Genomic DNA, 6,998 nt, shown 5'->3' with positions numbered 1-6,998 from the left:
TTTCTTAAGAATAATAGTTAAGCATGAAATGTTGTAAATATGTAAATGGTTTGGTGGCCAATATTGGATGTACCTGAGGACATTAAAATTATTTGCATAATTACTGGCTCAATGGGATCAACTTAACTAATGCAAGATAAGTCAATAATGGATGTACCTGAGATTTTGAGCATTAGGGGCTAGGTAAAAGATTGAACCTAACATGAGATGTGATGGGCAAGGAGTTGCTCACTTATAGTTTATTGTAATTCCAATAATGGATGTACTTGAGGATGATCAATAGAATTATAAGAATTCAATCACCCACTAGAAATCCATGCAACTAGGATTTCCGTTTTTTACTTTGGAAGTGTAGGATTCGCTAAGTTAGTGGGAGGACCAATTTGATTAAAAGACCATAATCATTTTGGTTAATTACATGATATATTTACTAATTAATCTGGTTATTTTCTGCAGTTAATTTTCTGATAAAAATGAGCACAAAACAACCATCACCATCCAATATCCTTGCAAGCATACTTGATCACAATAGGTTGACAGGACCTAATCTGTCTGATTGGCTAAGAAATTTGAAACTTGTCCTAAACCTTGAACATATAGGATATGTTCTAGATTCAAATGTTCCTGGTCCCTTACCTCCAGAGGCCACACAAGAGGAACATGAAACTTTGGATAAGTGGAAGGAGCATGATATGAGAGCTAAGTGTTACATGCTTGCTTCCATGAGTAATGAGTTACAGAAGCAACATGAGAACATGCAGAGTGCGAGTGAGATCCTCCTTCACCTACAAGAGTTGTATGGTGAGCACAGCAGGCATGCTAGGTATGAGATATCTAGATAGCTATTCCGTATGAGAATGTCTAAGGGACAGAATGTTGGGGATCATGTCCACAAGATGATTCGGCTGATTGAGCAGTTGGAACATCTTGACTTCAACATGGATTTCCAACTACAGACGGATTTGATCCTTCAGTCCCTTCCTGAGTCTTTTGGGAATTTTGTGACAAATTTCCTTATGACTAAACAGGAATGCACCTTAGCTGGTTTACTCAACATGCTGGTTATTGCCCAAAAGAATATGCCAGGCAATAAAGGAAAAGAGGTAGCTTTGGTTGCATCTTCTTCTGCTGGAAAGTCCAACAAGAAGAAGGGCAATAAGAAAAAGAAACTTCAGATTCCTGGTCCTTCCAAGAAAATAGCTAAACAGAAAAGGAAGACTAAAGCTGACAAAGGCAAAGGAAAGTGTTTCCACTGCTAACAGGAAAGTGTTTCCATTGCCAGTAAAAAAGTGTTTCCACTAGCCATAGTACAGCAATCTAAATGAATGCAATGCCATGGTGAAAACCAACTCAAGTTCAAAATATATTTGGCACTTAAGGTTATGTCATATTGCAGAAGATAGGATTGCAAAATTGGAGAAAATGGGGATTTTATCCTCATTGGGCTCTGAGCCTACTCCAACTTGTGAATCTTGCCTTCAGGGCAAAATGACTAGGTCACCCTTTGTTGGACAAGGGCTAAGAGCTGAAAATATTTTGGAGCTAATACATAGTGATGTATGTGGTCCATTTAAAGAAATGGCTAGAGGGGGTTTTCATTATTTTATTACCTTTACTGATGATAAATCAAGGTTTGGGTATTTGTATTTGATGAAATACAAACATGAATCTTTTGAAAAGTTCAAAGAATTTAAATCTGAAGTAGAAAATCAAACAGGAAAGAATATTAAAGCTCTTTGATCAGATCGTGGAGGTGAATATTTGAGTACTGAAGTTGATGAATACTTGAGAGAGCATGGCATTGTTTCTCAGCTGACTCCTCCAGGAACGCCATAGCTGAATGGTGTATCTGAAAGGAGAAATCGTACCCTATTGGATATGGTACGTAGTATGATGAGCTATACTGATATGCCAATCTTCTTTTGGGGATTTGCATTAGAATCAGCTTTGTATATTCTGAATAGGATTCCATCAAAATCAGTTTCTTCCACACCTTATGAGATATGGCATGGAAGAAAACCAAGTCTTAAGCATGTTAAGATTTGAGGTTGTCCAGCTTATATCAAAAAGCTGAACACTGATAAATTGGAGACCAGATCAAAAAAAGGTCGATTTGTTGGATATCCAAAAGATAGTTTTGGATATTATTTTTATTTGCCTACTTCACAAAAGGTTGTGATAAGTAGAGATGCCACATTTCTTGAACAACAGTTTGTTCAAGAAGGAGGCAAAGGAAGGCAAATAGAGTTAGAATTGGAGAATTCTGACCAACCAACAGATCAGATGGATATAAATCCATCTAGTCAACCAATACCCGTTGATAAAACATCTGCAGCTGTTCCTCGTAGAACAACCAGGATATCTCACCCACCAGTGAGATATGGTTTTCTTCATGAAGAAGAACAAGAGTTGTCTACTCATGAAGAAGTAGATCATGGAGATGATCCACTTACCTATGAAGAAGCTATATCAGATATAGACTCTTCAAAATGGATTGATGCTATGAAATCCGAGATTGATTCCATGTATAAGAATCAAGTTTGGGATCTTGTTGACCCACCGGAAGGTATTGTACCTATAGGGAACAAATGGGTTTTCAAGAAGAAAATTGGTTCTGATGGAAAGGTAGAGACCTATAAGGCAAGGCTAGTAGTGAAAGGGTTTCGCCAAAGGCAAGGAATTGACTATGAGGAGACTTTCTCGCTTGTTGCCATGCTTAAATCAATTAGGATTTTATTAGCAATAGCTGCGTACTATGATTATGAGATTTGGCAGATGGATGTCAAAACAGCTTTTCTTAATGGATACATTGAAGAAAACATTTTCATGGAACAACCTAAGGGATTTGAATCCCAAGATGGTTCCAAGGTATGCAAGCTAAAGCGATCCATTTATGGGTTGAAACAAGCTTCGAGGAGTTGGAACATCCGTTTTGATGAAGCCATTAAATCCTTTGGTTTTATCAAAAATGAGGATGAGCCATGTGTATATAAGAAGGTTAGTGACAGTGCTATCACTTTCCTTGTCTTATATGTGGATGACATAACGTTGATGGGTAATGACACGGTATGTTGACGACTATAAAGGTATGGTTGTCAAATACATTCTCCATGAAAGACTTAGGGAGGCAACCTATATTCTTGGGATTCGCATCTATAGAGATAGAGCGAAAAAAAAATTGGTTTATCCCAAAGTCTATACTTGGAAAAGGTGTTAAAGAGGTTTAACATGCTTGATTCCAAGAGAGGATTGTTACCAGTGAGACATGGTATCCATCTTTCTAAAGAGATGTCTCCAAAGACACCTGAAGAAAGAGATAAGATGGCCAGATTCCATATGCTTGGCTATTGGAAGTTTAATGTATGCAATGTTGTGTACTAGGCCGGATATCGTATATGCTGTTAGTTTGACTAGCAGGTATCAATCCAATCCAGGTTTAGAACACTGGATAGCTGTCAAGAATATTCTTAAGTACTTGAGAAGAACTAAGGATTTATTCTTGATTTATGGAGGTGGAGACTTGCAATTAGATGGTTATACTGATTCGATTTCCAATCGATATCGACGATAGAAAGACTACCTCTGGATATGTGTTCATTTTTAATGGAGGTGCGATTGGAAGAGTTCCAAACAGAGCACGATCGCAAATTCCACTACAGAGGTGAGTATATTGTCGCATCGATGTCGCAAAGGAAGTCGCTTGGATAAAGAAGTTTGTGACAGAACTTACAGAGTTCCTTCAATTGAGTCCAGCCCACTACACCGTGACAATAATGGAGCGATTATACAAAGCTAAGGAACTAAGGTCTCACCCAAAATCCAAACACATAGAAAGGCACTACCACATTATCAGAGATATAGTTGGGCAAGGCGATATAGCCATGCAGAAAATAGTATCAGCTGAAAATCCAGCTGATCCATTCACTAAGCCTATGTCACAGACTCAGTTAGACCGACATCTTGAGAAGATAGGTCTAAGATATTGTAATGAATGGCTCTAGTGCTAGTGGGAGATTGTTAGTAGTATGCCCTAGAGCATATCATTTAGTATGTATCTTGTACATATTTTTATTAATAAAAGGCATTTCCACTTTTCCGTTTACATAATATATTTATGTGTAATAGAAAAGGTCTATTGATATTTTGTTAGAAATATTATTCTTAAGTTGTTAAGAATATGAGTGACAATATTTCTAGCACAAAGTATCATAAATAGGTTCACAATTGAGGATACTTCATAATAAGGACATGACTTATCCAGAAAGATTGTATTCACGTTTGTTACCAAGTTATTTATATAAGATATAAATAAGATGGAATGGTGAGTCTCATGCCATATGACAAACATGATAGGCACTTATAAATGATAAGTAGGCCGAACCAGTGGCACTTATGACAAGCACATGGAGTTTACTCTTGTCAATGTTTCGTCATAAATCATATCAGTGCATATAATCTTTAGACCTGAGATAGCACAGTTATCTTGTATATAGGTAGTTTGAGTTTGATACTGCTTTCATACTTGTACTATGTATGGGTATATGGGCATGTGTTGGCTCCTACTAGTTATATATGGAGGTAGGTGTTGATCAAGATGGAATCTGTTCCTCTAAGTAAATAGAGATAAAATCCTATGTTCATTTAATTGTTCTTGATATTTCAAGTTCCTGGCCAGGACAGATAGATTTATTCAGAAAAGAGTTTCTGATGAGAAAATCTTTTTAATCAAGAACTGGAATTAAAAGAGAACATAATACTCATAGCAAATAGAGTTTGACACAAACCATGACTCCAGCTTGAGTTAGGATTTTGTAACAGAGAGATTCTAGTGCATGGTAACATATGATTATAGGTTCATTTACGGTAAACCTTATTTCTAATTGGGTGGCCATGGCATGCTATGCTAGGTGTTAACCATGGTCTATGAGGTTCATAAAATGATTTAGAGAAATCATTTATGGTAAGAAAGAGTTCTGATGATATTAAGAGTTGATATCATGTCTCATTGCCAATTAGTGATGAGCCTAGTAAGTCACACACATACACAAGTTATCACCTAATTAAATATGATTTAATTAATTAATTAAAGAGTTTAATTGATTAATTAAATAGGTTTGGTTTGCAATTTTAATCAATTAGATTGCAAAGTCCCTAGCATGACTTGAAACCAAATCTAGATTATTGGATGTATAATATAAGTTAAATTTATATTTAAAGTGTTTAAATATGAATTTAATTAATGAGAAATTAATTAATAGAGATTAATTAATTAATTTATATTTGATATAAATTAATTAGAAGAAGAAAAATAATTATTTTGGGTTGAGAACTCAAAATTAAGACACAGGGGCATTTTGGTCATTTTGCAGTGTGACACATGGCACCATGAGATGGTGACATATGGCATAACACATAAGCTTGCCAAATGTTTTTTTAATCATGTAAGATGATTAAAATCAAGATTAAATATAGGTTTGACACTTGGCACAATGTGATTGGGTCATTTAAACCTAGAGCTAATCAAAGGGTGACATGTGGCAAGGGTTTAATGTGTTAACCTAGCTATTTAAGTGTTGTTATGAGAAAATAAAATACAATCAGCAGCCACACTCCTTTGTCACGCCATTTTGCAGCCCTCCCTCTATTCTTCTTCATCCCTCATCAATTCAAAGAGATTAGCTATTAATCTCTTGAATTAAGAACACTAGAAATTGTTTCTAGTGTCCTATTTACATCTTTAATCTCTTAAAAGGCAGAACTTGAATTTCTAATTAATAGAAAAAGCTTTAGAACCTATTCAAGGGCTGCCATAGGTGTTCTTGGTGTGGACAAGTTAGAGGGACAACATCTGGTGTCCTGAAGACGAATCTCAAAGGCGCAGACACGCTGCAGTGCATCAAGAGGTTAGTGTAATCGTTCTTGATTTAATCTAGGGTTCTAAAATTAATCTGATTAATTTTAAAATCTTAAATGGCAAATACAGATCCAAAAACATATTAAAAGAGTTTTAATATGTTGTTTATCATTGAAATCAAATAGATAAAAATAAATCTTGCATGATGCATGTGACCCTAGGTGAAAATTTTTGAATTCAATGGTATAAACTTGTGTTTTTCACGCTTCCGTTCCTTCAGTAGGGTCCCTCATAGGTTGGCGACCATTTACCCCGAGCATCATTTTGGTTCAGGAGCGCCTTTTTCAGGACGAGATCTCCTGGTTGAAATTCACGTGGGCGAACGCCTTTGTTAAATGCCCTAGCCATTCTTCTCTGGTATAACTGCCCATGACACGCTGCTGCTAGTCTTTTCTCATCCAGCAAATTCAATTGGTCCAACCTTGACTGGATCCATTCTGACTCATCAATTCCTGATTCCTTCAAAATCCTTAGGGAAGGAATTTCTACTTCAATAGGCAGATCCGCTTCTATCCCATAAACTAGTGAGTATGGAGTTGCCCCAGTTAATGTTCTTACAGAGGTCCAGTATGCGTGAAGGGCGTAGGGAAGCATATCATGCCAATCTCTATAGGTGACTGTCATTTTCCGGATTATTCTCTTGAGATTTTTGTTTGCGGCTTCCACCGCTCCATTCATCTTGGGACGTTATGGTGAAGAATTGAGATGTCGGATCTTGTATTGATCACATAATCTCTGGATCTTCGGACAATTCAAATTCTTAGCGTTGTTAGTGACGATTTCGCTGGGGAGGCCGTGTCGGCAAATGATATTATTTCGGAGGAATTTGAGGAATGTGTTCTGCGTGATGTGGGCATATGATGTCGCTTCGACCCATTTTGAAAAATAGTCAATAGCTACCAGGATAAATCTATGCCCATTGGATGCCTTGGGGTTGATGGGACCAATCACATCGATGCCCCACATTACAAAAGGCCATGGCGAGACGAGGTTGAAAAGTTGATGAGGCGGGACATTTATCGGATCCGCGTAGATCTGACATTTATGACACTTCCGAAAGTACTCGATGCAATCCTTCTCTATA

The sequence above is a fragment of the Hevea brasiliensis genome, chromosome 11 (assembly GCF_030052815.1).
Source record: "Hevea brasiliensis isolate MT/VB/25A 57/8 chromosome 11, ASM3005281v1, whole genome shotgun sequence".
Taxonomy (NCBI): domain Eukaryota; kingdom Viridiplantae; phylum Streptophyta; class Magnoliopsida; order Malpighiales; family Euphorbiaceae; genus Hevea; species Hevea brasiliensis.
The sequence above is the reverse complement of the archived record's forward strand: the minus strand, read 5'-3'. Positions refer to the sequence as shown.